This window comes from Meles meles, chromosome 15 (assembly GCF_922984935.1).
Source record: "Meles meles chromosome 15, mMelMel3.1 paternal haplotype, whole genome shotgun sequence".
NCBI lineage: Eukaryota > Metazoa > Chordata > Mammalia > Carnivora > Mustelidae > Meles > Meles meles.
Genome location: NC_060080.1, coordinates 54871223 through 54894045, shown reverse-complemented (window position 1 = coordinate 54894045; position 22823 = coordinate 54871223).

The following is a 22823-nucleotide window of genomic DNA, read 5'->3' as shown; positions in this document are numbered from 1 at the left end:
GCTGCCAATCTAATATTTTTACGATTGTATGTTACAGACTTCTTGTCCCAGGCTGCTTTCAGGATTTTCTCTTTGTCACTAAGACTTGTAAGTTTTACTATTAGATGACAGGGTGTGGATCTATTCTTATTGATTTTGAGGGGGTGGTTCAAAGATATTGTAATGCCTTAAAACTATTTGGTTACTGAGTTATTTTTTAGTCCGTACTTTTAAGATCTGAATATGACATTTTAATTTTAGATATTTGATCATTTTTTTTTTAAAGATTTTATTTATTAGAGAGAGAGAGAAAGCACAAGCAGGGGGATTGGCAGGGAGAGGGAGAAGCAGGCTCCCCACTGAACAGAGTGCCTGATTTGGGACTCGATCCCAGGACCCCAGGATCATGACCTGAACTGAAGGCAAACACTTACCCAACTGAGCCACCCAGACATCCCAATCATTTGTAGGAATGTTCTAGGGGTAGAACCTTCTGGAATTGACATCATAATGATTAAAATGAAAAGGCCCTTGTGCTCACGCATCCTAACACATAGTAATTACAAACTAAGGTCAGTCAGTAAGACATATTTCTCAACCTCTGATAGAATACAAGTAGGTGGGGTGCCTGGGTGGCTCAGTGGGTTAAAGCCTCTGCCTTCAGCTTGGGTCATGATCTCAGGGTCCTGGGATTGAGCCCTGCATCAGGATCTCTGCTCAGCAGGGAGCCTGCTTCCCCCTCTCACTCTGCCTATTTGTGATCTCATTCTCTCTCTGTCAAATAAATAAATAAAATCTTAAAAAAAATAAAAAATAAATAAAAAACAATCTGGTATAGTATTTTTTTAAAAGATTTTTTATTTATTTATTTGTCAGAGAGAGAGAGAGAGAGAAAGAGCGAACACAGGCAGACAGAGTGGCAGAGGGAGAAGCAGGCTCCCCGCAGAGCAAGGAGCCCGATGTGGGACTCGATCCCAGGATACTGGGATCATGACCTGAGCCGAAGGCAGCTGCTTAACCAACTGAGCCACCCAGGAGCCCCTGGTATGGTATTTTTTTTTTTTAATTTTTATATATATATTTTTATTTGTTTATTTACAGCATAACAGTGTTCATTGTTTTGGCATCACACCCAGTGCTCCATGCAGTACATGCCCTCCCTATTACCCACCACCTGGTTCCTCAACCTCCAACCACCCCCCCCCCCCCCGCCCTTCAAAACCCTCTGGTTGTTTTTCAGAGTCCATAGTCTCTCATGGTTCATCTCCCTTTCCAGTTTCCCTCAACTCCCTCTCCTCTCCATCTCCCCATGTCCTCCATGTTATTTGTTAAGCTCCACAAATAAGTGAGACCATATGATACTTGACTCTCTCTGCTTGACTTATTTCGCTCAGCATAATTTCTTCCAGTCCCGTCCATGTTGCTACAAAAGTTGGGTATTCATCCTTTCTGATGGAGGCATAATACTCCATTGTGTATATGGACCACATCTTCCTTATCCATTCATCCGTTGAACGGCATCTTGGTTCTTTCCACAGTTTGGCGACCGTAGCCATTGCTGCAATAAACATTGGGGTACAGATGGCCCTTCTTTTCACTACATCTGTATCTTTGGGGTAAATACCCAGCAGTGCAATTGCAGGGTCATAGGGAAGCTCTATTCTTAATTTCTTCAGGAGTCTCCACACTGTTCTCCAAAGTGGCTGCACTAACTTGCATTCCCACCAACAGTGTAAGAGGGTTCCCCTTTCTCCACATCCTCTCCAACACACGTTGTTTCCTGTCTTGCTCATTTTGGCCATTCTAACTGGTGTCAGGTGGTATCTCAATGTTGTTTTAATTTGAATCTCCCTGATGGCTAGTGATGATGAACATTTTTTCATGTGTCTGATAGCCATTTGTATGTCTTCGATGGAGAAGTGTCTGTTCATATCTTCTGCCCATTTTTCGATATGATTATCTGTTTTGTGTGTGTTGAGTTTGAGAAGTTCTTTATAGATCCTGGATATCAACCTTTTGTCTGTACTGTCATTTGCAAATATCTTCTCCCATTCCGTGGCTTGCCTTTTTGTTTTGTTGACTGTTTCCTTTGCTGTGCAGAAACTTTTGATCTTGATGAAGTCCCAAAAGTTCATTTTTGCTTTTGTTTTCTTGGCCTTTGGAGACATATCTTGAAAGAAGTTGCTGTGGCTGATATCAAAGAGGTTACTGCCTATGTTCTCCTCTAGGATTCTGATAGATTCCTGTCTCACGTTGAGGTCTTTTATCCATTTTGAGTTTATCTTTGTGTACGGTGTAAGAGAATGGTCAAGTTTCATTCTTCTACATATTGCTGTCCAGTTTTCCCAGCACCATTTATTGAAGAGACTGTCTTTTTCCCATTGATTATTTTTTCCTGTTTTGTCGAAGATTATTTGACCATAGAGTTGAGGGTCCATATCTGGGCTCTCCACTCTGTTCCACTGGTCTATGTGTCTGTTTTTATGCCAGTACCACACTGTCTTGGTGATCACAGCTTTGTAGTAAAGCTTGAAATCGGGTAACGTGATGCCGCCAGTTTTGTTTTTGTTTTTCAACATTTCCTTAGCAATTCGGGGTCTCTTCTGATTCCTATTTTTTTAAAAAAAGGAATACAAGTAGGTATTCACAGGGACCTATGTTGTTCCCAACACATCTGACCTGGCCTGGGCTCTGCTATTCAGGTAAAGAAAGTTCCATTCACTGTACTGAGACCCCCCTGGGGTAGAACATTTGGGGAGAGAAGCCAGTTCTGCCATGTTGCTGAGTTTGGGGAAGGTCGATAATTGATTCAGGTGCTTAGCGAGAACAAAGTTTTCCAGAAAGTGATGTTCTCTCTGCACCTGGCCTGTGAGCACTTAGCCAGAGTTTATCCAGCAGGAATGAACTGGTGAGCCAGATTCCCTGTCAACAGCTGGGGCAGAAGGGTCTTGCCCTCGTTTATCCCGAGGAGCTGGCCTGAAAATTTTTTCTCTAGGTGGAGATGGTAGCTCTGGACAGTTGCATAAATATGGTTTTGAAATATGAGGGACAAAGAGCAAATAACAGAGGTGACCAGACATTTGCTGGGTCATTGGTACTTGTGGCTTAGGCCGCTCAAGTTCTCTGGGACCCCTTGCTCAGTGATTTCACTTCAGTCTTTACAGTTTCAAGAATTCTCGTGCTCTAGGTTAAGGCTTTTGTTACTGTGTCCCCTTCTGTTATTTTTCAACAAAATCTCTTACCCAGATATAAAAGAAGTGGAGGGGTATTTCCTCCCTCCCATTTTCCTTGTACAATATAGATGAAATCAAATAACACATATACACTCATGACCTCTGATCCCTTCTGTGATCCTCCCCTTGCCCATAAGGAACATTCTGGAAATTCTAGCATTGCTGACTTAATATTTTTTCCTTTGACCACACTCTTCCTACTCTTCTTCTCCTCCCTTTATTCTTGCTCCTTCCTCTCTTCTTCATGGTCATTTTTGTTATTATGAGGATCTAGTTTCTTAGAGAACAGAAGCAGGCTTATAATGGAAATGAAAGAAAAAAAGCCAATATGTCTAAGAACAAGGTGAAGTCCTAGAGGACCCCAATAGGGTCGATGTCAGAGTTTTAAGTTGGGAACTGAGTATGGACGGCAAAACATTCTCAGGGAGTATCTCCCATGTACGTGGGAGATATTGAGGATGGAAGAGCTGAAGAGAGAGGTTGCTTAAGATGTTTGAGTCTGGGGGCGCCTGGGTGGCTCAGTTGGTTAAGCATCTGCTTTCAGCTCAGGTCATGATCTCAGGGTCCTGGGATCGAGCCCTGCATCGGGCTCCCTGCTCAGCGGGAAGCCTGCTTCTCCCTCTCCCACTCCCCCTGCTTGTGTTCCCTCTCTCGCTGTGTCTCTCTCTGTCAAATAAATAAATAAAATCTTAAAAAAAAAAAGATATTTGAGTCTGGATTAAGAAGGTGGCTCCTCGAGAGTTGGAATGATATTTAAATTAACTTAAATTGCTTTTAATGATTATTTAGTTGTCTTTCTTTGAATTAAATAGTATTTCTGGAGTTTCATCCACAGCTTGGAAGCAATTTTATTAATGTTCTCCAAAAAGGAAAAACATAGCGAACTCATCTTTGCATAAGTAAAGAAACTGTCTGAAGAGAGAAAGGACATGTCTTTCAGTGACCCATCAGAAGACCAGGGCCCTTGTGTTCGGGCCTCTCCTCATATCCCCGGGGCCGCTTGTCTTTGGGAGCTGGGAAAACTGCGTATGTGCATTGCTCTCACTGCGGCAGGGACACCGTGCTTCACAGCTGCTGATGACCCTTTGCCGACCATGCAGAGGCATAGTCCCAGGCCAAGAACCAGCTCACACCATTGTCAGCCTGTCCCTCCTCATCCAGCTCCACTCCTGATGGTGCCCCAGAGACTGCAGGAAATAAAGTCTTCAACGAACCCAAAGAGTCAATTAATCTGATAGAATGCAGGGAAAGAAAAATATTGAAGAACCTAATAAAAATTTCAAGATATGCTTTAAAAAACCAGATCTAGCCGAAAAAGAGACATAAAGAAACCTACAGCCACCGTTGAATATTTCAACACTTCATCCTTAGGAATCGATGGAACAAGTAAGTAAGGATAAAGAATATTTGAATGAAGGCATCACCTAATTTTACCTAGTTAATAATTATAGAAAAATCCCTCACAAAAACAGAATACACATTCAGGTGCACGTTGATCATTCATCAGAATAAGCACTATTCACAAGAAACTTAGAAGAATTTTATTATATAAAGTGTAATTTCTGAACAAGTTGAACTTAAACTAGAAATTTAAAAAGTGGAAACATACCCAGAACATCCTCAGATAACCGAAAATTGAGCAATACAGTTTAAATAACCCATGGATAAAAGAAGAAGTCACAGAGGAAACTGGAAAATATTTTGCATTGAAAATAAAAACACAGCAGTAAAAGCGATGTTTAGAGGGAAATGTACAGCATTTAATGCTTATTTTGGAAAAAGGATGTAAAGTCTGAAATAGATCATTTAAGTCTCCTTCTTCAGAGACTAGAAAAGGAAGAGTAAATATAATAATAGGAAATAATAAAAAGTAGGAATTAATAAAAATAAGAGCAGAAGTTAATAAAACAGAAAACAAAAATACAATAGAGAAAAATCAATGAAAAGCAATACAATAGTATCTTGTTGTTATGAAAAAAGCACAAAAGTCACCCTGACATTCTCAACTGCCTTTGATTGGCATATATCCACCATAAGCAGACCTTGACAAATGTTTAATTTTGTTATTATTCCTCTTTCAAATCCTATTCCTAGGGGAAACACCACACCCAGGCAGTTAATTTAGTTGTTGGAAGGTTATACCTTCCTTCTGTGTGCCAGTCATTTCAGGATCAGGGACCCTGCACAATACTGGCCAAGAGGAAGCAGACACTGACAATCTTAACCCCTTTATTGACCTGAGAGAAGGTCCTGGATGGTCATATTTAGTGACCAGCTTTAGAAGTCACCAAACCCCCGAAGTTAGTTTTCAAAGACTTCTTTTTTTTTTATTTTTATTTTTTAAATAAAGTTATCAGTCTTTTTTTTTTTTTAAATTTTGTTTATTTATTTGACACACAGAGAGAGATTACAAGTAGGCAGAGAGGCATGCAGAGAGAGAGGCAGAAGCAGGCTCCCTGCTGAGCAGAGAGCCCGATGCGGGAGCTCGATCCCAGGACCCTGAGATCATGACCTGGGCCAAAGGCAGAGGCTTAAGCCACTGAGCCACCCAGGTGCCCCTCAAAGACTTCTTTTAAAGGGATGATGTATAAAACTTGCCTATTTTGTAATCTCTTAATGGCCTCACAGACATTCCAAACTTCTAATGTCCAGAACAGACCTTTGGATCTCCTCTCTCCTCCTCCCCAATTCGTTTTGGCTCCCAGTCTTCACCGCCTCAGTAAGGGACAATCAGTAAACACTTACTGCCCACTATAAGAAAGAGGACACAATCTAGCTTTCTTCTTCTTCATCTCCTTCTTTTAATCCAGCAGCAAGACCTGTGTCTCCCATTTCCAGATCTGTCTCTCCATTCCCACTGCCCTCGCTGTGGTCCAAGCCACCATGACCTCTCCCCTGAGCAAGGGCAATAGCCCAGTGGCTTCCTCTGTGGACTTTTCACATCCCTCCTTGTCTTCTTCCAGTCTGTGTCCTTCACAGCAGCCAGAGTGGTCTTTTAAACATACAAATCAGGTCAGGATACTCTCTGCTTAAATCCCCACATGCACTAAAAACACCTGAAACTCCTATTCAGAATCAACAAAGTCCAGAATGGTCTGATATTTACTCATATCTCCAAACTGAACTCAATCTGCTGTCCTCGAGTCAACTGTGTGCTAGTATCGTTGGCCTTTTCTTCTCTTCCTGGAGTGTGTCAGGTGACCATCCAGCTGTCTCGTTATTATCATCTTCTGGCTGAGTGGCAGCAGTTCTGAGGAACATTCCTGATCATTTTAAGTAAGTTAGTTTCCTCCCACCCTCACCACCACCCTTTCGTTTCACCCCGTGGGTCACCTCCTCACAGGGTTTATAGGCGCCATGACAGTGGAAGTTCACACCATTTTGCCCACTGTCATATTTGCGCCATCTAGCCAAGTATCTGGAAACCAGCAGTTGTTCAATAAAGACTTCAGGGCCTTCGTGTCTGTTGTTTCCTGTTTTGAAGAGCTCTTCCCCTCTCTTCACAAGTACTGCTCCTTCAGGGCTGTCCCCTGGGCTCTGCTCACCAGTCATCTCCTCAGAGAGGCTTGCCATGACCACCCTATAAGCCTTCTCACCATACCTACCCATCGCTCTCTCTTCCTTAGTGAAGGCTTCATTATCTTTATTCTTACCACCTGGTGTTCGGTGAATTCTGCTTTGATTGTCCATCTTCCCCTAGGGAATCTGACAACACAAAGGCAGTGACTTTGTTAAGTGCTGTATCCCCAGCCCTGAAAATAGTGCCTAGAACACAATAGACATTTCATAGATGTTTACTGAGCAAGTGATGCAGAAAGCCAAGCAAAGTCATGTTAAATTCCATAATGAAATGGTTGTGAAGATTAGGAAATGAGTTGACATGGAAGCTCAATTAAACCTTAAGCATTTGGGGATTTAAACCCCTTCCCTTGCCTCCTGGCTCCATCCCCGCGCCGTAAGATGAGCAAAGGAAATGATCCGGAGTGTTGATCTCCTTAATTCTTTCTAGCACCCAGTGTATTTTCACTTCATTTGGCAGCTTTGTGAGAGCTTTGCATTCATCTTTTAGCGGTTAAGAAACAATGAAGTGAATAAAAGAAAGAACATTGCAGTGAGTGAATAGGTGCATTCTCAGTGGATGCTTGAAGGTGTGTGTCAGTCTTCCCCTTGGAGGATCAAAAATGGCTTGCAAAGCATTGTTGACATGATGAACAAGAGCCTCCCAAATCTGGTGCATGGCAGAGACACAGTATATCTGTAAGAAAAATATAGCTTTAAAAAAAGGTATGTCTGAAAAACCCAGAGAGCTTTATTTATATTTATCTCAGGACTCCTTCTCCCATTCATAGAACCCAGATCATTTCAGTGTCCTGATATTGGCATTTTTCAGAAGGGCACTCACAAGGGATTAAATTACAGTGCTTGTGTATTGTGCCATTAATTGAGTCTTTACAGATATTTTGGGTTAATATTTATTAAAACTGAAAGATTATCTTCAATAATCAGGGAGCGTATCTTAAAGAAGTTAATCTATTTTTTCAAAAAATTTTCTGATTTAAAAATTACAGGTTTATGTGTAAACATATAAAATGTGTGTATAAAAATATATAGATAACTGAAATATATATACACATATATGCATATATATACATATATACCCATATGCACACAGAGACACACACACACAAATCAATTGTGAAAGACTGTTGTAACAAGGCAACACATTTGTGGTTATAAAACTTGATTGTAAAATACCTATTAACCTGCTTTGTAAAGAACGAAGGGTTATAGGAAATTATTACATTATGCGTGCATAATATTTTCTTAGAACAAACTTGTGTTTTGTTCTGTTGTCTTGCGTGTACTTCGACTGACCCAGGATTATTTGGTACAAATTCTGAGTTATCTCCTTTGGTCGGAAATAATCAAGACGACCCAGAGGGTGTCTGGCTAAGGTCATGGATATAGCCTAGAGCCCTGAAACCATTTTTCTTAGGACAGCTCTCACTGGGGTATATAGAGAATGTTGCCCTCGCCAGTGAGAAACAATCCCTTAGTCAACCAGCTGGTGTGCCAAGACCTCTTCTCTTGTCAGGGGTAGGTTTGATGTGTAGACCTGAGGAATATGGGGTCATATGGGGTCAGTATGCTGTGTGTGTCATTCAGCACCCTGCCCCATCTTCCCTGTCCTCATGTGCAATGAATAGCATGAACACTGTGGGAGGTTTGACCCTCCTGTCAGTGAGTGGCTGCTCACCAGCTTCATAAGGAATGCACTGACATTAGCCAAACCCTTAAGAAGAAGAAATGAGGAAACCAAAGTTGAGAAAGTAACAAGGCTTAGAAACATGAGTGCATGCAATGCTGAAGGCCTCTCTGAATTGTTGTATCTCTTCCTGAGAATCTTTCAAGAGGATAAAAACTGGGGAAAAAAAGGGGGGGGGGGACTTTATTATTTATTCATTCATTCATTCATTTATTTACCCTGAGGAAGCAAGGCTGTAGGTGCCATTTAAATAACCAAGCATATTGGGTGGGATTAATATGCTGATTCTTCCCTACTCCTAAAGCCTGTACAACAGATACCAATTTGAACTGTAGGAGCCAGAATATACACATTAAAATATAAAACAGAACTTTTAGGACTTGGTTCCTAACCAGGAGGTGCAACAAAATCACCTGGGATTCCCTTTCAGAATAAGCAGGACTGGGCTCCCTCTCTGGCTTACTTCTTTGTAAGGCGGGCTGGAGGAACAGCATTTTTTAACATTTAATTTAATTATTTTATTTTATTTTAGATATACATTTTAAAGATTTTATTTATTCGACAGAGAGACACAGCGAGAGGGGGAACATAAAAGCAGAGGCAGGGAGAGAGGGAGAAGCAGGCTTCCTGCAGGGATCGATCATGACCAGACGCTCAGCGACTTGAGCCACCCAAGCGCCCTGAGAATCAGCATTTTAGTTTGGAGTCGCCACTGGGTCGGCTCCTCTCCTGTTTTCACCGCTCGGAGAACCCGGTTCCTTGAAGAGATTTTCCCAGTCCACCTGGCCGGAACTTCCCTATCGGCTCGTGACTCCGTTTGGCCGGAAGTCGGGCCACTAGGTCCACACCGCGCGGGATCTGGTAGCGAGGGGACGGGTCGTTTTCTGAGAGGCCAGCAGAGGGAGCCGAGAAGCCAGCTTTCCTCACGCCTCGCATTCCTGTGGATATGGGATGTAGACAAACAGGTACTTTTCTCTCAGATGATAATCTGGAACAAATTAAACCAAGATCCCAAGATCCTGAAATTTGGCAAGCGAATGGGCCTGGCATTTCAGCCCCGCTTTGTCTGCGGGAGCCAGCCGTGCTGTCCTTGTCCTTGAGGGCTAAACGCACACACGTATCCCCCCGTGGGCCAGTGTGGACGTCCTTATGATCCTTATGATCCTCTTCCGGAGGGAGACAAAGACAGCGGAATCACACTGGGCTCTGGGTTACAGGACAAAACGACCAGTTTATTTCTCTTCAGAATTTTTTCTAGTAAGTTAAAGAATCGCTTTCCTTAGGGTAACCGTGTTACTGTTTTTGAGAGATGCCTTATTGAAGGGCCTGACGACAAGCACTTCCATTTGCACCATAAAGGAAACAGTTAATTATTGGAGACAGATAGCAGGAGGTTGATTTTCTGCTAGTCTGCAGGTGAGTCAAAGAGGTAATATGTAAATGAAAAGGAGACTCAGCCACAGAAAGGGAGGGAAAAACAATAATTAGACCTAGCTTTACAACTGCAAAGAGAAATGGAGATACTTAAGAAAAAAAAAATTAAAAACCCATGAAACCCGAATTGTAAAAGAAACGTGCTGACGAATGGAATCCTTTCAGTTCCTGAGCAAATGGAATAATAACAATACGTTTGCACTAGTGGCAGAACTTCGGATTATTTCCTGCGTATTAGTGGGAAATGATGACCAGAACTAAATGGAACATAAGTATTATTTGAATCAGAGCCCCTATTCTTCGGAGGATGAATGAAATAATGATTTTAGAGTGAATCAGGCTAAAAACAGCTATAGGGCTTTTATTACTTCATTCGTTCACTCAGAAAGACGTCTGTGACGGGTCAGATTTGGCTTTTCTGGTTTCTGTGTCAGTTAATGGTGGTCTAGGAGCTCTGAGTTGTTCTGTCTGAAGGACACATTCAGGTTTTGGCCTATGGGCCCCTGCCCAGGTGGCTCTGGACACTGCTAGACCGCTGCTTCTCCCAGGAAGATATCTCTGAGTGACAGCTCCTTCTCAGGAGCTCCGAGACCCCAGGTGTCTGGCAGCTTCCCAAGGTTGAAATATTTGCTCCCTGACATGAGTTTGGTGGCCTTTTCTAGTTCTTATATAACTGGGTGTCACCTGGGGGCTGACCTACTCCTGGAGACATAGGGGAAGTATCTTCAGCGCTCTCATAACTGGGCCTGTGGAAGGTGAAAACCTTCTCTCTCAAGCAGGGAGAACATCACGTTATTCTGAGTGCCTTTGGCCTTCTGTTTCCTCCTAGGTTGTCTGGGTCGTCCCATGTCAAACGTGAAACACAGCTGCTTTAGTTTCCACCACAAAATATCAGCATGGCTAGACTCCTAGCTGAAGAGGATCCTGGGAAAATGATGAAGGATGTGCAGGTGAACTCAGCATACAGCCCACCCTTCTCAATGGAGCCATTTTCCTCTCTTCCTCCTCTCTGTTCTCCACTGGATTTCCTGAGGGGGTCCGGCAGTTTCTCCCCTTACTTGCAGAGAATTTCAGTCTTTTTCTCTTGAGCCGTGATGCTGGCTTTCATGAGGTCTGTGCTGATGGTGCTGGTGGTGATGGTGGTGGCCTGGGGAGGAGTGGAGGTAAACTTTTCCCTAGGTTCTTGTCAAATTATTGTCCCAAAAGGAAGAGTGCCATTCTTAAGACAAATTTTGGTGCAAACCATAGGTTAATAGTTTGTCAACCTCATTATGATGATTTTAATTCAATTACTGGTATCTTTGGAAGATAACCACTTCCATGTACATGAAGCTCAATTCACAACCCTTGATGTTGATAGGTGCATAGAAATGGCTGGTTGGAGAAAGGAAGAAAGTTGAGACTATTTAGCAGGAAAAACGTGCACTATTAAAGTGTTCCTACAAAAAAATTATTATTCAGTAATACCAATGAAAAGAAAAAATCCAGTCAATTCAGATGGGTACATAAGCAAAATAAAATTTATCATTACTTCCTTTCTTCCCCCTCCTCTTGCACCTGCTTCCCTCAGATAGCCACTTGTGACCATTTCTGCTTTTATTCTTCTGATGGTTATAATCATAACTTCCCTGAATAAGAGGGATGACTAAGCTTTGAGCATGAGGGCGGGCTGCGTGCACCAGAAGGCTTAACCTGAAACATGTGGGCAGGAAGTCACGTTAGAACCACTCAAAATGCCAAAACAGGATGGATCCTTTCACTGTTGGTTGTCTCCCCAAATCTAGTGATTCTTAAACCAGCATCATCAGCATCATCTAGGAGCTCGGCAAAAATGCAAAATCCCCAGTCTACCCTGAGACTCACTGAATCAGAACCTTTGGGGGTGGTGGCCAGAAATCTGTTCTTTCACCAGTTCCCCAGGCCACTCGGATGCCCACTCAAGTTTAAGAAACACTGTTCTGAGTCAGCCACAGAAATTCCATTCCTCTTGCTAGTGACTGGTTTAGGGGTGGGTACGTGACCCTGTTCTGGCTAGTGAGAAGTGGTAGGAGATTGGTTCGAAGGGCTTCTGGGAAAAGAGCTCTTGTTCTTAGAAAAGAGATATGGAAGAGTGGGAACCATCCTCAGTCCTTGTGCCGGATGTTGTTCCATCTTGGGGGGAGGATGGAAGGTGCTGCAGGCATCTTGTGGTCATGGGTGAGTTGACTCACTGAGCAGGGCACCTGAGAGATGGAAAGAATCTGCAGGCCTCCTGATGTCCCAGAGCTCCGAAATGAACAATCCTGGAATCATCCTACCCTGGACTTGTGGGAACGGGGGGAAAGGAGGGGACAGGAAAATGAGCCTACGCCACCATTTCTTCCACAGGCATCTATTCATTTTCATATCTTCCGTCCTCAAGTCCCCTGCCCCTGTTCTTTGCAGCTTTGTCTTGGGCATGTTCTGAGCTGATGTCCCTTTTGCCCAGGGTTTATTCCTCAGTAGCCTTCTACCCAATGACTGCCTTCCAGAGATTCATGAAAACCCTTGGCCTGCTGATTGTCTCCTATGCCCTTCATTCTTCTTTGTCCCATCCACATTGTCATGTGGATGTGATTTAGGAAGGGCAGAGAGAAAGAGAGAGGAATATGTTGAGTTTGCCTACTTCCCTCAGAAGCCCCAGTTTGTTTTATTGAGATGTGGCACCCATTTCAGTAGAAGGAAAGATGAAGTATATAGAGAAAGAGAAGAGCTCTTCAGTGAGTTCTCCCCTAGAATGTCCGTGTGATCCTTGTGGTCCATATACCGATGCCATGGAAATGATTCTTAACTCTAATATGTCATGGATTCTCCCAAAATGTGGATTCTTGGGGATAGACAGGAATAGTGCAGTGAGGCAGCATGGCCATGAAGAAGGCCAGCAGGGCTCCTGAGCTTGCCTGCCATTGTTGCTACCTTCCCCAGGAGCTTGGGCCAACATCCTTCCCTCCCAAAAAGTAACTCAGAAGCTGTAGAATATAGGCCCTTTTCTCTTCATAATTCTATAAAACTGAAATTTGGGATGTCCAGAACATGACATTTAAGAATGTAGATATAGTTTTATTCCAAACCTCAACCACATGATGTAATCTTGAGGTAGCACTTACATTGGTGAGAAACCACCATGGGGTCTCCAGGGCCATCTCAGATAGGCGCCTGTATTCTATTATGGACTTTTCTGACCTAAACTTCCTTCAGCCTAATGTGGTTTTGCCACAGCTGCTATTTCACTTTACTCTTTGACCCTAGTTTATCAAACGATATGTGCGATTCTCCCTCTTGAAATGTCAGAATGTGACATTCTGTTTGTTTACAAGCAGTTGCCTTATGTGTATTTCTGACCACTTATCTTATAGTTAAATATATGTTATGCTCTTTCTAACTCCACCCCCGTGAAAGGGTACGGCTTGGCAGAGGCACCATGATCTGGTGTGACCATGTTGAAGTTTCTCCTGGTTCCAGAGTGAAGTCAATTCACTCCTTTCTTTTTGGCCTTCAGAGTCTTCCTCTGCAAAAGTCAGAGATTAATCACAGCCTCTGACAGGTTTGTGGTGCTGAGGCTTGACAGGGCTGGTAGGTAACAACTGCAGCGTTGTGTAAGTAAAACCAAAGGTCTGAAGCATAAGCAAGTACACCGTCACCACCACCAAGAGTGGTAGCAGCCACTTGACCTTCAGCTTTTCACCTAAAAACCAGATGAATATCTTTATAGCATTTCTTGTCTACGTGTTTGCTATGTATAATGCACTCACAGGACAATTTTTTTCTTTAAAATGGGAGTGAAGATTTGAAGGCATATTTTAAAGCCTTCTAAGTTCAGAGAGTTTCAGGATTTCCCCTTCCACTTACCCACATGTGATTTGACACATTTTATAGTGATATACATTTTTTCTTGCCAAATCCATTTACTGAATTTTCATAGAAAGGGCTCTGTGTTTTTTCTCAGCAGTCATATTTCACTGGTTTAAGTAATAAACCTCGTTATATAATTTAAGTAGTGAGGACAGCTTGTATTACCCTGGGATGCATTTACTTGGGAAGAGATCCAACCGAGATAATATGTGCAGTTCACGTGGTGGGAGTGAAAATAAATGATGTACCACCAGTCATGGGCACTCTGTAGACCCCGGGCACCCGTCAAGGAATTTTACAAAGGACTGGTTAGACTTGGGAAATTGGTTAAAGGCAGGTCCATTAATGGAGGTTCTTGGTGCCATTCAAATGTATTCCCTTGAAAGTCGTCCTCTAGAGCCTGGCTACGCAGAATTTTGAACCTGGTATGAAATAGGTATGTCATAAATATGTGATACTCCTGTTCTGGAAAAAAAATGAGAAAAGTTGTTCTGTTGGAAATAGCTTCCAGAGCCAGCTTATGGTCTTGCCCAAGAAAATAAGTTTTATAACCTTTCTATGAGTTTCTACTTGCCATTGTAATAAATTGCCACAATCTCAGTGGCTTAAAATCATGGATTGAGTCTTAGTACTGGTGGTCAGAACTCCAACACTGGTCTCACTGGGCTAGAGTCAAGGCGTCAAGAGGGTGAGTTCCCTCTGAAGACGCTGAGGGGAAATCTGTCTCCTTACCTTTTCAAGTTTCTAGAGGTCATCTGCTTTCCTTGGCGCATGGTCCCTTTCTTTCTTCCTTTCTTCCCCCTTCCTCTTTCTTTCTTTCTTTTTTAATATTTTATGTATTTATTTATGAGAGAGAGAGAGAGAGAGCAGGGGGAGGAGCAGAGGGAGAGAGACAAGCAAGCTCCTCGCTGAGCATGGAGACTGACACGGGTCTCCATCCCAGGACGCTGAGATCGTGACCTGAGCCAACACTGAGAGTCAGCTGCTCCGTGAACTGAGCCACACAGGCGTCCTTCATTTCTCACCTTATTCCGTACTTGCATTAATCTCCCCCTGCTTTCTTCTTAATAAGGCCTCTGTGGTAACACTGGATCCACCTGGACAATTCAAGATAGTGCCCACATCTTAAGATCTTTGACTTAAGCTGTGAACATCTTTAGGGGGCCATTATTCAGCCTTTTACAATCTTGGTGTCAAATCTTGTTTAAAGGAAATTTATCATTATTATCATTACTATTTAACAATGCCTGCTATGTGCCAGGAGCTTTCCATACAGGAAGCCTAATCTTCACAAGTATAGCCCATATTAGCTATCATCAACCTGTCCTTGTAGATTCAGAAATCATAATGGAGCCTGGGATTCAGAAATCATAATGGGATGGAGCAAGGATGGCTCTCATGAATCCAGGTTTACTGAGCACCTCTTGGCTCCTGGCTCATGTCGCCAAAATAATCACCTGCCTTATTTCCAAACTTAACATGCATGATGTCAGATAGCCCATGGTTATCCAGTTACCTGTTAATGTCCATTAATCTAAAGTCCATGGTTATTTGGAGAAGGAATCTTTAAATATAACGCGGAGACCAAAGTGATAGTTTTGGTGGAAAGCCTAGCAACTTCCTGCGCACTATCTGCTGACTGATCAGGGCTCATTTCTAGAAATCACACACCCAGACAGGGAGGGTCACCATCTTTAAAATCACAGGAGCCAGCAGAAATGCTTTCCCTTGGCAGGAGGTGGTTTGAGAGATGCCACCTTGATGAGCTTCTATGATAAACTGTGGCTCAGACTTTTGGTGGAACAGAGGAATGAAGCTGGGTCAGAAGAGAGGTCACAGACATGGAAATACTTCTAATAGCTTTAAAAAAAATAATAATAACTCCTCTGCTTGCCTTGGAAGCTTTGTTATGGGCAGAGACTAAATTCCCCTCAATGATGTAGCCATAATCACTTTGTTGTTGGACTTATCCAAAGAGCATGTTGTTGGTACAAAAGGACCACAGTGTTCTTTCAGTATTTCCCCACCTCCCAGATTCAAATGGTCTTTAGCAAGGTGGGCAAAATCTATGTGGATTTAAAATGTGTAGGCTATTTTCTGATATACCACTCCCCCAACCCCCACCAGATGTTTTGGAATATTTGAAGGTGATCTTGATAGACTCTTCTGCTTGACCAGTACTATCCTTCTGGAAGGAAATACACTTTTATAGAAATTCATCTGTGGTCACAGAGGTGATTGAATGCAGAAATGTTTGAGACACCCTCAGATCCAAAGTCTTGTTCTTTTTTTCCTCATTCTTTTTTCCTTCTCCATGGTCATGAAGCTTCTTGGTAACAACCTTAACTAATACCAACTTTACATTAACATTACAAATTGTCATGTTTCAAACGAAAATGTATACAAGTCTTAATTATAGCGGCTTACTTAAAATTTCGTAAACAAAGCTTTTTTTGAACAAAAGGTTCAACACCATATGGTGATTCCTTTTATGAAACTGACCAAAACTTATTTCCTCTTTTTGCCATAAGAACTAACAATCAGAAATTAATTCCTTGCTTTATTTTGAATTTTATACTTTATTTCAAGGGTTATATTGTACACTGTATAACCATGAAGATTTGCAACAACGCAGTGCCCTTGGCTGGCTCACTCAGTTAGGCATCTGCCGTGGCTCAGGTTGTAATCTCAGGGTCCTGGGATAGAGGCCTGCCTCAGGCTCCTTGCTCAGCAGAGAGCCTGCTTCTCCCTCTCCTACTCCCCCTGTTTGTGCTCTCTTTCTCAATTTCTGTCAAATAAATAAATCTAAAAAAAAAAAAAAAGATTTGTAACAACTCTTGGACAAAATACAGATTTCTGGCCTGGTCCTTAAGCAAATTGCCTTGCCGGTTCATGCCTTGGTTTTCTTATCCGTAAAATTGATAAACAATATTTGCCCTGTTTACATGAAGGGAAAATGGATTTGCCATGTGTATGGAGGTCAAAGTGTTCTCTTTGCCAGTGCGTGGAATTATTTTCAAGTGAAGTTACACGCTCGCGCTGACTCCTCTCTTGTCCCAGTGGGGTCTGGCTTTCATGAAGTCACATGAAATGCAGCTTCAAGGGCTCTTTGTGTGATTATTCAATGTGAACTGTGGGTTTCGTATCTTTGGTGAAATCAGCTGCCTTTGTCACTTCCTGTTCTGGCAGCACCCTGCTGAGCATCTCGTGATCTCAGGAGAGTAGAAGCAGGGCTGGCAGAGCCTTCCAGGCGTGGCTTAAAAATAGTTTCCAGACTGTTGGCTCAGATTTCCTCCCAGCGAATCCCTAGGTGGACGGAAGATGGCAGGTTGGCCTGTCTGCAGCTTAGATCGCATTCCCTGTTCTGGGTGTGCAGGTTGGAACTCTCCCTTCCTACCTACCTCTTTCCACAACACCACTTCCTTCCTCCCAGTGTGTCCAAGCTGATAAAACTGGGTGTGTCATTGTGTGCGCAGGTGCAGGTTTCTGGGCGGGTGGGAAGGGCTCTTTAAACCACACCACAAACCTGTGGTCCAAGATTGGTCTCCGTCCTCAGCATCTCAGCACCACAGAGCTCTGTGGACAGATGGCAGCCTCCCTCATGACTTTCCATGCCCCTCCCCAACTGGTCTAAGTTGACTTTGCAGCCTGATGAGACTTTGAAACAGAAAAGGGCAGGTCCCTCCTGTACCCTGGATTGAAGCAGATGTAGCATATTTTAAGTTGTTAGCTATCAGCTTACTTTCTTCTAAAGTCACATGAAATGCAGCTTCAAGGGACATGCAATCTCACCTGTGGAAAAGAACTTCTTTTCGAACATTTACTAAGAGCTCGCTACATGCTGGACACCATGTTGAGTGTTTTCCATGTGTTAGTCTTCTCTGATCCTCTCATCAGTTCTATGAGAGAGGTATAATTCTCTTCATTTAGCCTATGAGAAGAGGAAAGCCCGGAGAGGTTAGTCACGCACTGTCACGCAGGTGGAGTGGAGGAGGTAGGATTCAAACCCAGGAGGCTGGCTCTGGGATCCCTGCTCCCTGGAATGCTTCTCAGCCCAGTTCAGGCTCCTGAGCTCCCTGAGGCTTCCATATTGCTGTGGGCACACGAGCCTTCGGGGACAGCTTTGTCAAGCACTGCTAAGGACTTAGGGCAAACACGAGCATGTTTCACTAGGTGCCGACACCCTCAGGGAGGCGGTCAACAGGCACAGGTTTTCCCCGCTCTCCAGACTGGGGAGGTGAGCTTGGTCTGGGTTGCACATGGGTGCACATGTTCTCCCTCCTCTTTGCTCTCTCTTCTTATGGGGCAACTGTGACAGTGGCTATGCTTTGCTCGTGGGCTGGCCATTCTGGGCTCATTTAGATGCCTTGGCTGTGGTTGATAAAGAGTGGGGAACATCCAGCAAATTCCACGATGCTGGGCCCACTGACAGGCAGTGGTCATAAGTGGGGTTCCTATAGTTAGAGATTCCCAGCAGATGACAAAGGAGATCAAATATAATCTAACAGTCTGTGGCTACCCACTTGCGAGAGGTGGCAACTTCCTGCCCCGAGAACGTGTTCAGGAAAGTGAAACCCTCTCTTGGGGAGCAGGGAGCTTATAGAGTTAATCTGCTAGTTGTGGGCCAGGCTACAGCATCAGGGAATTAATCCTTGTTCACATAGCTGGCAAGCAGTGCTTCTCAGTGTCTGATAGAGTCCTTGTGGCTCTTTCCCTGGTGTCTGTCTCCTCACTGTCAGCAGGCATCCTGTAGGACTCCGTGGCCTGCTGGGGCTACACCGTGATGGCTGTGGTGTCTGAAGCCTCTGCAGGGTTTTTCACTCCAGATGCTTTTTTCAGAAATGGTCTCTCCTGGAGCACAGCCCTACACTTGCAGCCGAGAGGAAGGGTCTGTGGGTACCAGCTGACCCCCCACACCCGTGGTCCTAGTCTGCACCAGTGATGACACCAGGGCCTTCTATGGCAGAGGCTGATGTGGAATGAGTGTTCCCCAATTAGCCGTGTATAAGGGATCCTTCCCACTCCCACCCTCATGTTGGGTTGGACTCCCAGTGATCAAGTCTACGTTATCTGTGTGGAGTATATAACTTCCCAGAGACCCCGGATGTGAAGTTGAACATCCCTTATAAGACCACAGGGACCAGGAAGGCTCAGCCTTACATACTGTAAGATCCCAGACAGGATGGGTACAACTGTCAGGTCTCTACCTGGGAAAGAGTTAGGAGATGAAGGGTAGAAGAAGCTCAGAAAGGGGAAGTGGGTGTCTGCCATGACACCCCTCCCCAAAAGCAAGATGGCTACCAGCATTTTTGATAGATGAGAAATGGAGGAGTATCTAATTCTTAAACCAGGGGACAATACAGAAAGTCTAAAAGGGAAAGCCAGGCTCAGCAGGGGCTGAGGAGACCTGAGGCAAATGCACATGATTGCTGTCCCTCTGGGCACTAGGCTTGGTTGGACTGCCCAGGGCAATGGGCTTATGTTCAAGGCTAGGAGGACAAATCTGGGCTTGAGAGCCTGTAGGCAGCCACCTCAAGGTCTGCACTGTGGCTGCTGGTTAGTGTAAAAAAGGCTCGGTGGAGCCAAGGTGAGGAAGGGGGATTTGGTCATTCAGGATGACAGGTGTTCGGTGGACTGACCACACTGGGCCTTTTGGGCAGCTGCTCAGGCCTGTCCCTACTGCAGGACCAGCTCAAAACAGAAAGCCAGTGGGCTATCTCAAATCTTGGAGGGGCCTTGGGAAAATTATAGGAATGAGCTACATTTATTGGGAGCCCGCTTGTGGCGGTTTGCAGTCATTAGGAGAGGACAAAGGGGTAGATGGAAACCTAGAGCAGTTATTATAAGGAGTGTGACCATCCAGAACATGGTCAAGGAGGAAGACACGCAACAAGGGCTGGCTTGCTTGCTTGCTTGCTTGCTTGCTTTCTTTCTTTTTAAAGATTTTATTTATTTATTTGACAGATAGAGATCACAAGTAGGGGGAGGCAGGCAGAGAGAGAGAGGAGGGGGCAGGCTCCCTGCTGAGCAGAGAGCACGATGTGGGGCTTGATCCCAGAACCCTGGGATCATGACCTGAGCCAAAGGCAGAGGCTTTAACCCACTGAGCCACCCAGGCGCCCCAAGGGCTCCCTTCTGTTCTAGGGTTCCTTCTAGGCATCAGGGGGCAATCTCCCCATCCCTCATAGGTTCCAAGGGCTTGGAGGTAAAGAAAGGGGACCTGAATATTGGCATCTTGACCATACCAATCTATTTTTGGGATCTGTTGTGAGCTGAGTGCTTCGGAAAGCAGATACAGGGGCTTGATGAAGGGGCAGTCTTCTGCCATAAGGACACTCCTAGACCCGTGAGCATGGAGATCTGAGGGATGGCAGGTGGGAGAAGCTGTGCCTCGAAGCCCCTGCTCACCTGGCCTTCTTGGCCCAGATCATCGCACAGGTTGCTCTCACCTCCCATGGTGGAGGTCGGTTTCCAATGTGCCTGAGTGTGGGGGAGGGGGAGGAGAGAGACACCCTACTGCCTATGGTCTGGGATGGACCTGAACTGAACATACCAATGTGCTTTGGGTGATTTTTACTAACACACTCTGGTCCCTGGGGTCATCTGCAGTGGCAGGATGGGGACTCCACAGATCCCCACAGAGCTTATTGCTCCAAAGAGATTAATAATCTGGCTCATTTTGGCAGAAGTGAAAGACCCCAGCTGGTTGGGCGGGGACACTTCCAACACTGGAGGTGGGTGGGGTGGGGTCAATAATCTCCCTCTTCTTAATCCAGTTACAACAGAGCTTTGCCCCTGACGGATGAGCTTCTGGGGTCAAAGAGCCAGATGGTGAGTGGGCAGGACTGTCCACTCAGGACTGGGGAGCTCTCTGCAGAGCCTGGGGGGTTGACTTCCTTCTTCCAGTGGGGAAGGTTGAGACTCTCCGGGCCTCAACTTCCCACCATATTGGGGCTTCCCATTTGCCAGCTGTTAGGTTGCTGACATTCCTCCCAAGTTCCCTAAACACCTGGCCTGCAATTTAGACGACTTAACACCTGAGCCTATCATGTTGGTCTCTCCTGGGTAAAACCTCTCTCTTATTAGCCCCATGAAAAAGGAGAGTGTCAATAGGCAGCCACCCAGCTGTCTCTGGTCATATTAGGCTTGCTCCCACCTCTGATGAGGCTCTTGCACTCACTCTTCCTTGTGCTGGAAGATTCTTCCACATATATTTAGCTGGCTGAATCCTCATTCTCCTTAGATCCTTACTCCAATGTTGCCTACCTAATGAAGAATTTACTTACCGGCTATTTCAATCTGCAGACACCCCTCCTGAAAACTACTTCTTCTCTCAATTCCCATGACATGTTTACTTTTCTCCACAGCACTCACCACCAACTAGTTGTTATACTTACTTCATTTATTTATTTATTGTGCGCATGGGTGTCTCTTCTCATATAAGCTTCACCAAACCAGACATTTTTGTCTCTCTTGCTTTTGGCTACATTCTCTGCACCCAGAACAGTGCCTGGTATGTAACAGGTGAACAATTCATTTGCTATTTATTGAGTGAATGCATGGCAGGAAACAGAGTGGGCCTCTGAAACCTATGAAACTGTCATGTTTTCAGGTCAAAGTGGTCAAATATCTGTGACTTCATGTGGTTCAACCAAATATGTAACCCGTAACTGGCCCGAAGGAGGTGTTATGTAGGGGGAGCATTTCCCCCTGATTTGTTTTGTGTGCTCTGGTTTGAAAAATTCTGGTTCCATTTATAATCTTGTGGTTATAACTTTCCCATTTAAATAGACATTCCTCTCTCTTACGCCATGACCCAGGGAACAGTCTTCCTCTAGTTAGAGCGTTGGCAGTGACAGTGGCAGCCTCGGCCTTCAGAACTAGGAAGATTTCTTTCTTTCTTTCTTTCTTTTTCTTTCTTTCTTTCTTCAGCTATGATGGGACAAAAGTAAAGGTTAATAGACTATCACACTGTGACCAGACATCAGAACCAACACCAGGGACCTTGGCAGAGATGAGAACAGTAATAAGCCATGTCCACCTCATTGCTCAGGCCCCAGAGAAGCAAGGCTCTGAGCCAAGACTCCTGTAACTGGTCCCTGAACTCAAACAGAGTGTTCAGAGCCCAGAAGTCTCTTCTTCTGCCAGAGTTTTTTGTTTTTGTCTTTGTTTTCTGTTTTCCCCTCATACAGCCAAGGGAACGGGAATCAAACCTTAAACTTGTGCCTTCTAAATTCAGCTTTCTTAGAGATATAGACTACTCAAATCCATATTAAAAACACCTTTCTTTTTGGTGTCTGTAAATGCCACCCTCCAGGACACATATGCTGGGGAATTAGCCACGAGTACAAGCAGGTAGAAGTGAGTTGCTAAGCGAGTGCACCCGCCGTGCGGGGGCCCCCACTCCAGCCGCTGTGGGAGCCATGTGGGGGATAGAAGCAAGCGAAACTGGCTGGCTCAAATCGACAAAGAAACATGTTTTCTCCCAACTTCTATGACTTCAGACTAGTATTTTTCCTCCCCCCGTTTTGAATGAGACCCTGTTGGGTACCATGGCTTACATTTTTTTCTTCTTCAGTCTGTTTGAAGGGAAACAACAGTACACATGTGCCTCCCAATGATACCTGTCCCGTCCTCTGGGGAGTGGAAGTATTCTGGCTAGCTGGACCTGTGTGAGGACAGTCAGCCTCGGCTGAGCTTCCACTGGCCATGGTCTCATGAGGGCACAAGTACCATGTCACTGATTGTTTCAAGAAGCCAGAAACCTGCATTCTCATGTGACTCTCCTATTTAAAACCAAGCAATTAATTCTAATGAAGAAAAACACCCTGAGTGAACAGACAGGGGGAGGGGTATCAAAAAAGTGTGTGCTCCAAGCAGGGGAATTTCAGAGCAGTAAAACTCCTCTGTGCAATAATACCATGATGAGGGACACATGACATTACATACTTCACCAAACCCATAGAGTGTACACCACCACAAGTGAGTCCTAATGTGAACTCTGAACTTTAGTTAGGAATCATGTATTCATATTGGCTCAT